This window comes from Bubalus bubalis, chromosome 14 (assembly GCF_019923935.1).
Source record: "Bubalus bubalis isolate 160015118507 breed Murrah chromosome 14, NDDB_SH_1, whole genome shotgun sequence".
Classification (NCBI taxonomy): domain Eukaryota; kingdom Metazoa; phylum Chordata; class Mammalia; order Artiodactyla; family Bovidae; genus Bubalus; species Bubalus bubalis.
In genome coordinates, this window is record NC_059170.1 from 5,374,106 (window position 1) to 5,389,759 (window position 15,654).

The 15,654-nt window shown below is 56.8% G+C and overlaps 1 long non-coding RNA gene across 1 annotated transcript; it reads right to left on the reverse strand.

The window, feature by feature from the left end:
* Nucleotides 1-1,805: 1,805 nt before the first annotated feature.
* LOC123329125 lies at nucleotides 1,806-3,054 on the reverse strand. Its single transcript, XR_006544301.2, has 2 exons — nucleotides 2,854-3,054; nucleotides 1,806-2,129 (listed from the first exon to the last, which is right to left on the reverse strand). It is a non-coding gene; the product is annotated as an uncharacterized LOC123329125 (long non-coding RNA).
* Between the last annotated feature and the right edge of the window lie 12,600 nt (nucleotides 3,055-15,654).

The following is a 15,654-nucleotide window of genomic DNA, read 5'->3' on the forward strand; positions in this document are numbered from 1 at the left end:
GGGTCACAAACTCAAAGGCTTCAAGGGGCTGATGTTACAAGCTGGGAAACTGACCTTCTTGCCTCTGGAATGAGAGCTCAGGATGGCCATATCTTTACGTTTTTTGAGACAGAAGCCAGACATCAAGATTTAGTAAAATATCTCAACTTTCATGGTGTCAATGGATTAAAGGCTTTTAACATTTTAATCACCTTACCACCTCTGAGCTACCTTTTAACCCTCCCTTGGAGAAAGGCATTTTGAGACAAAACCATTCTCCTCCAGTCTTCACCAGCCCACCCTCTCCCCCTCCCTCAGGCCTCAGGTTACAGGTCACCTTCTCCCTCTGGGTTAGGGGCCAAACCCTATCCCGGGGCTCTCACTCATTGGTTTGTTCATTCATTTATTCAACAAACATTTATTGAACTCTTTCTGTGTGCAGATCTCTATACCGGAGTCACAACAAAGCGAACTAAAATCGCTGCCTTTGGAATAGAGGAGACAAAACAGACAGGGTGAATTTACAATGTCATTTCAAAGTATTAAGCACATACCTGAAATATCCCAGTAAGAGAACAAGATGGGAAAGCCACCCTGGGCAGGGAGGGCCTTTCTGCAGAGGTAACATCTTCAACTGTGTGGAAGAAATTGCGTGCCCAGAACTCGGCAGGGTGGACAGTTCTGAGTGAAGAGAACCAGGGAGCAAGGGCCCTGGGGCGGGAAGAGGCATGTCACGTGGTCATGGTAGCAGCTCTCAGTGTCTGGCACATAATGGGCACTCTGCACCGGTGGATCAGTGGGCACATGGATGTGCTGCACCACGCCCCATGCTGGGCACTGGTGAGGCGACGCTTGATGAGTGAGTGGAAGAATAGATCCAGGATTTGCCCGAATCCAGCTGCTTCTGCCCTGGTTTCAGCGCCTCCCAGGTCTCTCCCCACACATTCTGGCCTCATATTCAGCCTGGCTGGGAATTGTCCAGGCCCATCTCTGGCTGAAAAGGCCCTGTAAAGTCCCAGATGTCTTCTCCCAGTCTGGCTTGAGCCCCCTTTTCTGTGGCCTAGAAACTGTCCAGAGTCCACGTGGCTTGTCCAGGAGTAGGGGGTGGAGAGGGAAATGAGCTGGTATCTGACTTCCCTGGGTTGAATTTTGGCAGGAGGTTCTGGGAACATCAGGCCTGTCCCCAGAGGAAGGCAGTGATCTGGGGGCTACAGAAGCCCCCACCCCACCTTTGCCGTGGGCTGGGGTCCAGCCTAGATGAAATACCATCTTTCTTGAAGGATGGCCAGTTGGCCCATGCAGTCATGAGCAGCACACAGAGAATGGACATCTGTCTGCCTGTTGTCTGTCTGTCTGTCTGAAGGTCTTCGAAGGTCTCCTTTGTGCCAGGCACTGGGAATGCAGAAATGGACTGAAAAGTCTGCCGTCATTCCAGGTATGGGAGACAGAGAGTACAGAAATGATGAATCAACAAGATAATTTCACAACGGAATCAGGGCAATAAGAACAGGAGTGAGGGAATCCCCTGGTGCGCCAGTGGTTGAGAATCCACCTGCCAATGCAGGGGACACGGGTTGGATCCCTGGTGTGGGAAGAGCCTGCTGGCCATGGAGCAATTAAGCCCGTGTGCCACGGCCGTTGAGCCTGTGCCCTAGAGCCTCTGCTCTGTGACAAGGAGCCTGTGCCCCACAACTAGAGAGGAGCCTCTGCTTGCTGCAATTAGAGAGCCCGCACACAGCAGCCAAGACCCAGCACAGCCAAAAATAGATAATTTTTTTAGAAAAAAAAAAAAAAAAACAGTACAGTGAGCTGATGTGGTAGAAAGGAGAAAGGGTGGGAACTGCTTCACATGGGTGGTCAAAGACGACCTCTAAGGAATGACATCTGAGCTGAGTGCTCATTGGAGAAAGAATTGGTAGCGGGAATAGCAGGTGCAAAGGTCCTGAGGCAGGCGTGAGCTTGGTGGGACCGAGGAACAGCAAGGAAGTCAGTGCAGCTGGAACCGAGTATGCGAGGGTGCTGGTGGTCGGAGCGAGCAGTGGGATGAAGGCAGCCCTCCCAGGCCCTTGAGGACTGCTGTGGTGGGAAGAGTGAGCGTGGTCACCTCATGGCGTGACGTGAGGGTTAAACAGGACAGTGCAAGAAAGTGGCTGAAACACAATATGAGCTATTATTATTACTATTACTATCAATCACCATCATCTGCCCCGGCTGTGGCCCTGGGACCATCCCAAGGAGGGCTGTCGGGTTTTATCTGTGGCTTGTAGCATAGCGGTCCCCTGTGTTGGCCCATTACTCCCACCAGGACCTGGGGGTGGGTATGAACAGTCCTGGTAGGAGGTGAGGCTCAGGCAGCTCCAGGGGCTGGAGGGGCCTCCCTGAGGGGTACCCCAGCCTAGAGCAGTGGTCTCCCCTCCTGAGAGGCCGTACCCTGACGCCACACCCCAGCCACTCACAGTCTGGAGGCCTCTGCACCAGCCCAGTCTGCACCCTAGTTCCCTCGGGTCGCCCTGAGCTGATGATTCGATCTTCTGAGCCTCTGGCGGGGCCCACCTGCCCAGACCAGCCCTCAGCCCCAACGCTGGTTCCCAGCACCCAGGCTGTGGGTTCTTGGGGACGCAATTATTTTTCTTCCCAGATAATTCAGGCCAGAAGACGGCCACTTCCGGCCGCCCTGTTGTCACTGCCGCTTCCTGACCCTCTCACTCCACAAACTTGACCCTGTGGTCAGAGGCCTGAAGTCAGACCCAGGAGCCCCCGTGTCTTCCCTCTCGCCCTGCCCCTGAAACGCGCCCAACTCTGGGAATCTGACTGCAAACACTTAGGACCCTCAGCTACCCCTTTCCCACAAACCCCAGCTGAGAACACGCCTACCCAGCCGTGGATTCCAGGGAACATGGTGCGCGACAGTTCATAGGGCGATCGCCAACCATAGGGCTCCCTGGAGCTTCCCACTTAACCCAGGGACGCGGCAGCATTCACTCTTGCAAGTTCACTCATTCAGCAAGTGTGACGTGAGCCCCCACTGGGTGTCGGGCTTCCCTGGTGGCTCAGCTGGTAAAGGATCCATCTGCAACGCGGGAGACCTGGGTTCGATCCCTGGGTTGGGAAGATCCCCTGGAGATGGGAAAGGCTACTCACTCCAGTATTCTGGCCTGGAGAATTCCATGGACTATATAGTCCATGGGGTCGCAAAGAGCCGGACACGACTGAGTGACTTTCACTTTTCACACTTACTGAGTGTCAGGTGGGCTTCCCAGGTGGCTCTAGTGGGTAAAAAAAAAACAAAACCCACCTGCCAATGCAGGAGCCGTAAGAGACGTTTGAGTTTGATCCCTGAGCTGGGATAATCCCCTGGAGAAGGAAATGGCAACCCACTCCAGTAGTCTTGTCTGTAAAATCCTGTGGACAGGAGTCTGGCGGGGTCCATGGGGTCGCAAAGAGTCGGACACGGCTGAGCGACTGAGCACAGCACAGCATGGTGTGCCAGGCTCTGCCCTAGGCTGGGGGGCCACAGCAGGGGATAAACCAGGCAAAAACACCTGCCCTGGTGAAACTGACCTTTTGCATGTGGTAAAGGCGGGACAATAAACACGTGAACATTCAATCACGTAGAATATTAGCTGCTGATAAATTCCATGAAGGACAAGAAAGAAGAAGAGGGGGCGCTGGTGATAGGAGTCAGTCAGGGAAAGCCTGAAATCCAAGAAGGCGGCATTTGAATTCAGGCCTGAAAAAGGTACGAAGTCTTGCAGGCACCTGGGAGAAGAGTCTTTCTGGTGGAGGAAACAGCCGGTGCAAAGGCCCTGAGGCTGGAGCATGCCTTATTGATTGGAGAAACCACCAGGAGGCCAGTGTGGCTGGAAGAGAGTGGGTGAGGGGGAAGGGGGGTTTGAGCCCCAGGAGACAAGGCATGGAGTGCGCAGGGCCGAGGCAAGAGTCCCCTCTGCCCCAAGGCAGGCAGGAGCTGTGCGGAGGAGGAGCAGGCAGGACCCAGGTGTTCACGGAGTCCCTGCAGGCCACGGGAGCAAGGGTGGAACAGGAGACCAGAGAGGAGCCGGAAGCAGGCCCCCCGCTGGGGAGGTGGCTAGGAGAGGAGGGGGTCCCCCCAGGCGCTCCCAGGAGAGCAAGGGAGCAGTCGGCAGGCGCGGACAGCGTGCCACTGATTGGGGAATGGGCGCTTTTTCCCACCTTCCGCCTCTCACTATTTTCCCTGACCTTTTAGATTCACTGAGATGTGGAATGTTCAGACAACGGGCCCGCGGGGCTCGCTCCAGGGGTGGATGTGGGGTTTGGGAGGGGAGAAGCCGAGGGGGCCCCCAGGCCTGGCCCAAGCCCAGGAAATGGCCTTTTCCTGCCCCCAGGGAAGGCTCAGGAGCAGCCAGTTGGTGGGGGGCGTCCAGGGGTGGGTGTGAGCATTACACCGCCGTTCATCCAAGAGTTGAGCCGAGAGCCACGTCGGGGCAGCCGGGGCGGGGTGGGGGGGCCCTGAAGTGGAGTTTAGGGCCTGCGTCTGAGCTCCCTGGGGCGGGTGGGGGGTCAGCAAGGACAGACAGAGATGGGGAAGTCTCTGCAGCCCGTCTGCGGCTTTCAAAGCGGGAAGAGGTCCCCGTCCTGAACGTGGAGCCCACCTGGGCGAGGACATCCTTTGCCTCTCGTGGGGCACAGCCTCGTGTGAGGCTCAGAGCAGACCCGGGACTGGACCCCACGTTTCACTCAGCCCTCCGCTGCGCAGCCCTGGGGTCTTCTGATGGTAACAGGATAAACCCGAGGCCCCAGGTCATGCAGCTCTGAGCCACTCAGGGAGATTCAGCTCTGACCAGCATGGCCTCGAACCCGTCACACCGCCTTAACTGCCTGCCCCCAACCACTACCCCCCCACCACAGAGATGATCAGCTACTCAACCTGCTGGCCAGGTCCAGTGACTCGGCATGGACTGAATAACACACAGTGCCTGAGCACACACCCCCGAACTCACGTCCTTCCCACCCATCCTCCCATGCGGTTGGGGCCCCCATTTGACAGATGGGGACACTGAGGCTCTGGGAGATTAAGTCACTAGCTTGGGGTGAGCCACATGAGCTTGGATCTGAACCCGGCAGGATCAGGGTCCAGAGTTTTCCCTCAGTGCCCCCCGGGCAGGAAAAAGAGAGATGACCTCAGGATTAAGAATAGTAGACACGACTCAGTGGTAAAGAATCCACCTGCCGATGCAAGAGACACAGGTTCAATCCCTGATCCGAGAAGATCCCACAGGCGGAGGGCAACCTGGCCCGTGTGCCATAACCACGGAGCCATGCTCTAGAGCCCTGGACCCCAGCTGCTGAGCTGCACAGCCCCGCCACTCGCCACAACTGCAGAAAAGCCCATGCAGCACGGCCAAAAATAAACAGATAAGTAATTTTTTTTTTTTTAATTGAAAAGAAAAGAGTAACAGTCAAGGTTTGACTCCAGTTTTCTGCATGCTGGGCACATTTATGGAAATACCGCCCCCAGCCCTATGAGGCAGGGACACCTTATCGATCCCATTTTATGGGAGGAGAAGTTGAGGTCTAAGTGATTGTCTGAGAGGGTCCACGAGCCCCTGCAGTTCCTGGTGTCCCCACTCCCCCCATCCTTCCCGAAGGCCCCCTGGGTAACTCGGGGGGATTGCTGGCCCCGGAGCCTCAGTGCCCCTAGCCTGACCACAGGCCATGACTCAGAGCCCTGAGTCCCCCACCCCCAACCCCCCCACAAACCCAGCCCCAAGGGGTGCTCTTACCCCTCCCTCCTCACTCCCAGCCCAAGACCAGCAGGCTGATGTCCTGGGACATTTTTACCCAAGGTCTGTGCTTCCTGCAAAATTATAGACATGAGACCCCAGTCCCAGCAGAGCAGGGAGCCTGGTGTGAGCCAGACCCAGGAAGGCAGACCCCAGCCTGCCAGGCCGGAATGAATCTGCAAGAGCCATGTGTGGGGGTCTCTGCACCCACCACAGCTCTGTTCAGATGAGTTACAAAAGCGGCAGCCCTGACCGGACGCCGGGGACATCCCAAGTTCCCCAAGGCCAGCACGGCCCTCGTGCAGGAGGAGGGCGTGGGCCGCACCCCAGGGCTCAGAGAGGGGTGTCGGTGACCCGAGACACACAGCTGGCTGCCGGGGCTCCAATGAGGGTCTGAGTATCTCTGCTCTGTGGCTGGGCCACGAATCAGTTGCAGCTGCTACAGTCCTGACCCCGGAGCGGGGCTCTCGAGACAAGTACAGGTCCTGGAATCTGAGGAGCAGGCAAGAATGGTGTGTGTGTGTGTGTGTGTGAATGTAGGGGAAAAAAATCCAGAAGGAAACATGCCAGTATTTTAACACGCTCACTCCAGCCAGTTCTCAGACCAGGGCAACCCTGTCCCTGAACCCTTGGCAACATATGGAGACATTAGGATTGTCAGAACTGGCGGGGGAGGGGGTGCGACTGGCATCTGATGGGTAGAGGCCATCCTACCATCCTACCGTGCTCAGGACAGTCTTCCCCCACCCCAGACAGTGAGCCAGTCCACAACGTCCATGGTACCCAGCTCAGAGAAACTCTGCTCTAGGCTGTGTGGACGCTGGGGGTGGCAGGGTCTTTCTTTCCTTTAGTTTGTCCAATTTCCCAGAGAGAAATGGTTAAGAGTATGGGCTCTGCAGCCAGGACTGGGGTTTATATCACATCGCGCCAGCTGTGTGCCCCCAGGCAAGTGTCCTTACCTCTCTGAGCAGCAGCTGTGGCCGGGGGAGCACACCTCCAAGGGAAGCTTCAGTGAGATCACATCTGTGAAGGGGCTGGCTCAGCAGATCCCTAAGTCCGGAGACGTGAATGTTTGTGTCACCAGGAAAAACAATAATAACATGCCCCAGGGGCGGGGCCGCACTCACAAAAGCCCCTCGGGTCTCCCTCACCCAACCGGTTGAGGGAGGGATCAGTTTTCATCCCTTATTTGGCGGATGAAGCAATTGAGGCACAGAGAGGTTAAGCAACTTGTCCAGTGTCGCACAGTAATTGTCAGAGCAGGGATCAGAACAGTCACTTCGGAACCTAAGTCCCCACCCTTCCACCATGGGGTCCCTCACTGCCTCAAACATCAAGCAAAGGATCTTTTCAGTTGAGTTTTCCCAGTTGTCTTCTCCAAAACTTGGGATGACTAAGCCGTCGTTGGAATTCAGATCGCTGGTAAAATGCCAGGTGCCCCTTCTGCCCAGCCACCACCCTCTGCCCAGGCCCTAGACCCTGCTTTATGGTAGATCCCAAGAGAAGGCCCAAATCCCTGGAGATTTCATGCCCCCCATCCTGAGCCGACTTCAAAACCTTCCATGTTGTGGGCTCTGCTTTGATTTCAGGCATTTTATGGGCATGAAATCCAAGCCTTGGTCCTTTTGGAGATATGGAGCTCCTGAGGGGTGGGGTGGCCTTGTGGGCTCACTGGACAGGCCCACGGCCCCGGTGGCTGGGCTCTGAAAGGATCAGAGGGACAGCCACGCCCTGGGAGAGTTGGACCACCGGCCCCCTCCTCTTAGCAGACACCTAGGGGCAGGTGCCCTGGCCGCCCAGGCGGACTTCATCTCATCCACTGCCCATGGTAGTTTCCAAGAGGCCGACAGCGTTCCCCCGGTTACAGATGGGGAAACTGAGGCTCAGGGCGGGACAAGCACTCACCCATCCTATCACTCAACAGAGAGTCAGGTTCTAGGCTTTTCCCTTGCATCTCGCTATCTCCAGACCTCTAGAGGCCACAGTGAGAGGGACTAAGGGCAGACAGGTGGAGAACTTCCCTCCCTGTGTCCTGGGCTCTGGGCTCTAACGGAAGGTGCCGCGAGTCTCTTGGGTAGACCCACCATGGAGTGTCCAGGATGTGGGGAGGCATGCTGGCTGCAGCGTGTCTGAAAGGCATCCGTGTCGTTGGGGGGTGAGGTCCCCAGAACTTCAGCCCCAGGCGTCCAAGTGGGGAGTGGACATGAGTTTCGGGGGCTGGGAGGGGGTGACGCCTGCAGAACCTGATTTCTTTGTCAGCTCAGCCAACCAACTTCAACAGCTCCTCACAGCCACCCCCACACTGGCCAGCACCCCCTACCCCCAGAATCCAAGCAGGCACCCCAGGCTGCAAACCCAGTCACAGAGTCATGGGGCCATACATGACTGGCCCGGACCACCTGCTGAAGCTGAGCGGCTCCTGGCTCCTTCCTCTGTCCACGTGATCATCCATGCGAGGAACCTGTATGCATTGAGGAATCTGTGTGTTATTTTCTGTGGCTGCCATAACAGACTGCTGCAAACCTGGGGGCTTGAAACAAGAATTTATTCTCGGACTTCCCCGGTGGTGCCGTGAATAAGAATCCACCTGCCAATGCAGAGGACACAGGTTCATCCCCAATCTAGGAAGAGTCCACGTGCCATGGACCCACTCAGCCCGCATGCCACGACTGCTGACCTGCACTCTGCAGCAAAGAGTAGCCCCAGCTCCCTGCAACTCGGGAAAGCCCGCGTGCAGCAGGAAGACCCAGCGCAGCCAGAAACAAACACGTATTTAAAAAGCAAAAGGAGAGAAATTCATCCTCCTACAGTTCTGGAGAATTCTGAAATCAAGGTGTCAGCAGGGCCTTGTCCCCTCTGAAGGCTCCAGGAAAGAATCCTCCCGTCCACTCCAGCCCCTGGGGGCTCCCGGTGTGGTCTGGCCCATTGACAGTGCCCTGCAGTCTTGGCCTCCCTCTTCATGTGGCCTCTGTGTCTCTGTGTCCTTTACTCATAAGGACACCAGCTGTTGACTTTAGGGCTCCCTCCAGTCCAGTGTGATCTCATCTTACGATCCCTGACTAATGCCATCTGCAAACATCCCATTTCCAAATAAGGCCACATTCTGAGCTTCCGGTGGATGCAAAGTGGGGGAGGGACACCATTCACCCCACTGCAAGTGCCTACTGTGTGCCCTGGGCCCTGGGGACAGAGTAGCGGACCAGACAGGGCAGGGCTGGGCTGGGGAGAGACAGAAACAGCTAATTACAGAAGAGATGCTCTAATAAACTCCACCAGCGAACTTGGACTCGGGACACCCACAACCAGAGGAGGAGCCTTGGGGTAGGCCTGGGCAGTGACCCTCCTCCCCGTTCTGAGTCCCCGCCCGCAAGACCTGGGGCCTGGGACTCACCCTCTCCTGGGAGCCTCCTTGATCCCAGAGGCGCCCCGTTGGGGCTCCCGAGGCCCCCTACACTTCCTCCCGGCATCCAAAGATGATGGGGTTGTATTTTTTGAACTTGGGAATTCTCCAAGTCTATTCATTTACAAAAAGAATGCTTTCTGTAAACAAGCAATGATCATTGAAAGCCTTGATAGAAAAACGCGCTGACTTCCTCCGCGTCCACTCTCTGGGAGTTTTCTTTCTTGGCAGGTAGGTCAGTCAGCACAGTCAGTGGTAACAGTAGGTGCTTCATAATGTTTGAACACATGGATGACCAGTGTCACCCTGCCTACCCTGGGGACAGTGAGACGGTTAAGTGACAGCCTGTGGCTGCGAATTCACTGCGGTACAATCTCTACATGGCCTAGTCTAGAGTGGAGCATACAGTTGGTGCCCCATAGAGGCTGGCAGTGGTTGGGGAGTTGCCTTTGGGGTCCCCTCCATCTTCGCTGCTGTCCCTGGTGAGGGGACCAGCAACCAGGGATGCTGGGATATGGGAGATTCCAGCCCATGGCTTCAGGAATTTCCTTCTGGGTCTCCACTCCACGGGCAAACTGTCAGCTTCCAGGTCTTCTGTCCACAGCCGCCGCCCGGACACCACAAACTTGGGATGTTGAGTTGTCGTTGTTCAGTCGCTAAGTCGTATCTGACTCTGTGACTCCATGAACTGCAACACGCCAGGCTTCCCTGTCCTTCACCATCTCCTGGAGCTTACTCAAACTCATGTCCATTGAGTCAGTGATGCCATCCCACCATCTCGTCCTCTGCTGTCCCCTTCTCCTCCTGCCTTCAATCTTTCCCAGCATCAGGGTCTTCTCCAATGAATCAGCTTTTCACATCAGGTGGCCAAACTATTGGAGTTTCAGCTTTAGCATCCATCCTTCCAATAAATATTCAGGGTTGATTTCCTTTAAGATTGACTGGTCGGATCTCCTTGCAGTCCAAGGGGCTCTCAAGGGTCTTCTTCAACACCACAGTTCAAAAGCATCAATTCTTCAGTCCTGAGCCTTCTTGATGTGAGGCTGAGCCCACTGGTCAATCCAGTAGCCTGTATTGAACAGCCACTCTGCGCTGGTGGGGGCTGTGTTACAGGCTCAGTGGTAAAGAAGCCAGCCCCGTCTGTCCCTTGTGGAGCCTGTGTTTTAGGCAGAGCAACAGACACAGACAAATCAGTAAGGTATCAGGACCCAGTGCCAGGGAAAAAGAAGGCAGGAAGGTTCAGGGGGTGGCAGATATTGAATAGGCAGATCAGGATGGGCGGCCTCCTGGAGGAGGTGACATTTGACAGAGAGTCAGGAGGGGAGGAAGGATTGTTAAATGTCTGGGAAAAGCAGAGGGAATGCCTGTGGTGTGAGGTCACCTTAGGGTCCGAGGAAGAGGGAGGAGCTGGTTGTGGCTGCAGCGGAGTGCTGGAAGGCAGGAGGGCGGGGTGGCCACGGGGCCCCTCGGGGCCTCTCGCCCGCCATGGTGAGGACTTTGGCTGTTCTCCGTTTGAGCTGGGAGCGAGCCGTGGAAGGTGAGCACGGAGAACAGACATGACTTGGAGCTCACACAAGGTCTTCATCCTCAGCTATTAAAGGTTGGGGTCGGACTGTTCTGTGCCACGGGGCCATCCCGGGAGTGGGAAGGCAGTTTGGCCGCACCCCTGACCGCCACCACTGCCAGCTGTGAAAACCAAACTGTCCCCAGACGTGACCGCGTGTACCTCGGGGCGGGCGTGGGTGCTGGGCAGGTCGCCGCTGTTGGCCTGTGAGCGGAGATGGTCAGGGAGCGAGGCAGGGAGTGAGCACACCCGTGAGGAGGGGTCTGCTGGTGGGTGTGGGTGTCGGGGAGCAGCCGTCGGTTCTGGGTCTAGTTGGAAGCAGGAGCAGGGAGCACGGAGCTGTGGGATCTGTGTGGGTGGGCATGGAGCTGGGTCTGGACACATGGGTCCTGGGTGTCATCGGGCTGTGGGCCCAAAGGAATGGGGACTTCCCTGGTGGTCCAGCGGTCAGGACTCTCCCTTCCACTGCAGGGAACATGGGTTAGATCCCTGGTCAGAGAACTAAGATCCCCAAAAGTCCTGGAAACTTGCCACAACCTCTGCTTACGAAGCATTTTGTGTTTACCCTCATGATCTCATTTGATTCTCGAGACTGGCACCCTTGGGAGCCCCAGTTACAGATGAAGACGCAAGGCCCAGGGAGGCTGAGTGACTTGCCTGAGGTCACACAGCAAGTCAGGCATGGGGATGGAGAGGAAGCCAGCTCAACCCGGGGCCCAAACCCTGGTCTGTATCCAGCCCCCCGGTGGCTGGCTGCGTGGGGAAGGGGGTGGGGGTTGAGTGGAGGCAGGCTTTATTTTTCTAATTTTTTTCCCCCTAAATTTTATTTATTTTCTAAGGTTTCTGAAAAGAATGTGTTTCTCTTTTGTAGTCGAAGAGAAACAAAACCCAGAAAGGGAGGTTTTGGCTTGGTTTTTCACCAGAGACTCCTTGTGAAGCCATTCCCTGCTCCCCCCCACAGAAGAGCTGACTGGCTCCGGGTCTCAGGTTCCTAGTCAGCATCATTGCTGGTGGGCAGACTCAAGGAAACAGTCTTCAGGGAGGGCGGATGAACGTGACTCTCAGAAGAGAAAATAGGACTCCTCTACTAAGAGCTCATCACCTAGAAAATACTTGCCTAAGTCCCCGAAGACGTGTATGGCGTTGGGGTCTACCTCAGTGTGGTCTGTGGTAGTGATAACAGGCAACAACCTACGAGTTCATCACGGGGAGCCTGGAGAAACAGCCAAAGTGCCTTCCCTGGGAGGAACACCATACAACCGTAAGAAAGAACACGGCCACAGGGAGGTCCCCGGAATGTCATCGTTACGTGAAAACAGCTCAGTGCTGCAATGTATGTCGTGAGTGTGTGCTCAGTCGTGTTTGACTCTCTGCAAACCCATGGACTGTAGCCCACCAGGCTCCTCCGTCTATGGAATTTTCCAGGCAAGAATGCTGGAATGGGTTGCCATGTCGTCCTCCAGGGGATCTCCCTGACCCAGAGATCTCTTGCATCTCCTGCAGCAGCAGGCAGATTCTTTACCACTGAGCCACCTGGGAAGCCCTTGATACTATCTGTAAAACAAAAGCTAAATAGGAAAGAAGAGAGATGTGGATTTGTTTGTGGATTCTCAGACAATCCCTGGAAAGTACCAGAAGACACTCTTAACAGGGGCAGGCTGAGGGTCAGAAGCAGGAAGAAGACTTGGCTTTTTCTTTTCTTTTTTCCCTTCAGTTATTATTTTTTATGAATACAAAATAGTTCAGGCGAACAAAGAAAATATAAAGAATAGCATCCCTACCACCCAACCCAAGAAAGAAAATATGGAGAGAAGTGGGACCCAGTGAGAGAATGTTCTTCCTGGCTCACAGGAACCGCCATCCTGAACCTGCAATTTATCCTTCCCACGAGTGTCCTCACTTCGCTACTCCCTTAGCACCGCTTAACTTGAACTGAGTTTTGTGCTTTGTTTTCTGTCGGTTACCTCTCGCCCCAGGGATGCAGAAAATTAAAAGAAGTCTTCTTCATTGTCACCCCTCCACACTGCTCCCGGAGCTTCAGTTTCCTGGAACAAGGGGGCTGTAACCCTCCGTCTGGGCCCCCGGAGGCCCTGAGCAGAGCAGAGGAGCTGGCGGGAGGGCAGAGGCAGCCCTGGGCACCGCAGCCCCAGCCCACTCGCCGGGCTTCTGCAGGCCCGGGGCGTGGAGCCAGCAGGCTGGAGCCAGGCGGCCTCCCGGGCCTCCTCACAGCCGCTTTTGATAAAGCCCCTCTGTGCACGGGGTGGGGGGGGGCCCCGGCCGGCTGGAGCCAGCTCACATCTGGAGGCCAGCACAGGCCCGGGGCAGCCAGCGCGGCTGACAGCGGCGCCACCCCGAGCCACACGCCCAGCTCTGGGTAAACAGCCCCGCGCCCACCCAGCAGCTCACCTTTAGCCCACAAGGCCGCCTTTCTTCTCGGACCCGGGCCGCGGCCACCGCGAACATTCCGCCAGCACGAGGCAGAACGGGCCGCTGACCTCCAGGCCAGGCCAAAATGTGAATCCAGGCATCAGGTGATGATGGAGAGGGGGGCAGGGCCGTGGGAAAGCACCTACTATGTGCCTGGTGCCCACCGAGCTCACTTCGGGCTCACTGCTGCCCTGGGAGGGGGAACGGTGGTAGAGAGCGTGTGTGTTGGCCCTAAAAGGCCTGGGTGCAAAGCCCGGCTCTAGCTGTGTGCACTTGGGCAAGGCACTCCACCTCTCTGAGCCTCCTCTGTAAAATGGAAGTTATAAGAGTGCCTCCCCCTGATTGTTAAAGAAGCTACCCTGGGCGATTCCCGGCGGCCCAGGGGTTAGGATTCTACGCTTCCATTGCAGTTCCCCCTGGGTGGGAAACTAAGATCCCACATGCTGTGTGGCACAAGCAAAAAATTAAATGAAAAAAGAAGTTACCCTAAGTTAACTGTGGAGAATTGTGCCTGGCCTGGCTTATATGTGATGGATCTTATGCCTCCTCTTTCAACAAAGCTATACTCGGGGTGTTCTCTGATGGATACCAGGATTAAGATGGGGAAAACTGGGGGGCTTGGCCCCCTAGGAGCTGTGTCCCTGGGCAGCGGGCAAGGCTCCTGCCCAGACACCCAAGGGACATAGGGGCCAGCCTGGGCTCCAGGCGGCGGTGGGGCAGAACGTCAGGCCAGGGCTCCACACACACCCCTTTCTTTGGGGAGCATGACCCAGGACCCACCTGGGGCCAAGCAGGCCTGGGTCCTCAGCTCCTGTGCCAACGGGTGGCAGGAAGCAGCCAGGCTTCCTGACTTCGGGTCCGGTGAAGCCTCCAGAACACCCGGTTCTGCCGTTTCCTGGCAGTGAGCCTCTCGCTGTGCCCCCGTTTCTCCACCTGCAGGGGCAAGGACTGCGGCGGCAGCACAGGTGCCTCCTGACCCTCGATTTCCTCACCTGCCGGAGGGGCAAATGGCACAGGCACCAGGCATGCCATGGAGCTGGGGAGGGCCACAGGGAGGGCACAGTACCTGACCTTGAACCCGGGTCTCCCGCATTGCAGACAGGGAGAGGTCTGAGTCGAAGAAGAGGGAGGCTTCCTGGAGGAGGCCACCGTGCTCTCTGGCGGGGGTGTGGTGGGGGGAGAAGCAGGACTTGAAGGAGGCTCAGGGAGAGAGAGAGACAGAACAGAGTGCCTGCAACATACACAGCCCGTACTGCCCCACGGTCCCCAAGAGCCAGGTCCCTGTTCAAGCAATTGCCAAGGTCAGCGCGCTGGCCATCCCCATTTCACAGATGAAAAAACCGGGGCTCGGAAGGCAGAAATAATTGGTTCCCTTGGGGACTAAAAGTCAGAGTCAGAATTTGAACCCAGGGGGCCAGAATGCCTCCCTCCTTCCCTCTCCTCTTTCCATTTCCTCACTTGGGTCTTTACTGCAGCCCCACAGTGCATTGGACTCACAGAGCCGAGCAGACCCAGGAGCCCCAGCCCCAGATCCTCACGTCTCTGTCCACCACCAAGCTGGGACCGTCCCTGGCCCCTTCAGGGCCTCGGTTTCTCTCCTCTGAGGAATGGGTTGAACTCCCACTCCTGGCCCGGTGTGCTGCCTCTAGGCAGCCGGGAAGGCGGCAGTGGGGCCGGCGGGCGGGGCCTCCCTGCCCCGAGACGAGGCGGGCGGGGGTCCTCCACCTGCTGCGGCCCCCCAGTCCCCCGTGAACCTGCTCGCCAGGCTGGAGCCAGCCACCATCTGGAGCGACGGGCTGTTTATGGAGCCGGGCGGCGGGGGCCCTGGCCCTGACCTGGCCAATCTGGAAGCGATTAGCAGCCCCGGGGCTGGGAGCGTTTGGAGTTCTCATCAGCGGGTTGGGACCACCCCCTCCAGCCCCCACACCCCGCACCACCCGGAGCCAAGGCCGCTCTGGGGGTCTCTGAGGAGCCCCGTTTCTTGCAGGGCACTCCAGTTCGGACCTGCTCCAAGGCCTAGAGCTCTGAAAACCAGGCGACACTGGGCCACACACAGGCCAGGACACGGGGGTGGGCGGGGGTGGTGGGGGGCACCGGGGCCTTCCTGGAAGGAGCCTCGCTCGGAATTGCTTTCTGGCATGTTTGGTTTTGAATATACATGCAAGCGCACAGAGGAAACGCACACACGGAACTCAGCACAGAGGGTGCAAAAGCACGGACTGAAAAGGCAGGGTGGCTCTCCGCTGCCCGCAAGCCCGCACTCCCTGCACAAATCCAGTGTTCGCAGTGTCTCGGATCTCCTGAGAGGCTGCGAGCGTCCACGCACACAATCTAGTTGTTCTTGCCTTTTTCTACAACTGGCAGCCCACTTTACATTTGGGCCTGCCTCTTCTCCCTTGGATTAATCCATATTTCTACTACTAGACGGCAAAGAATCTGTATGCAATGCGGGAGACCCAGGTTCAATCCCTGGGTCAAGAAGATCCCCGGGAGGAGGGCATGGCAACCCACTCCAGTATTAT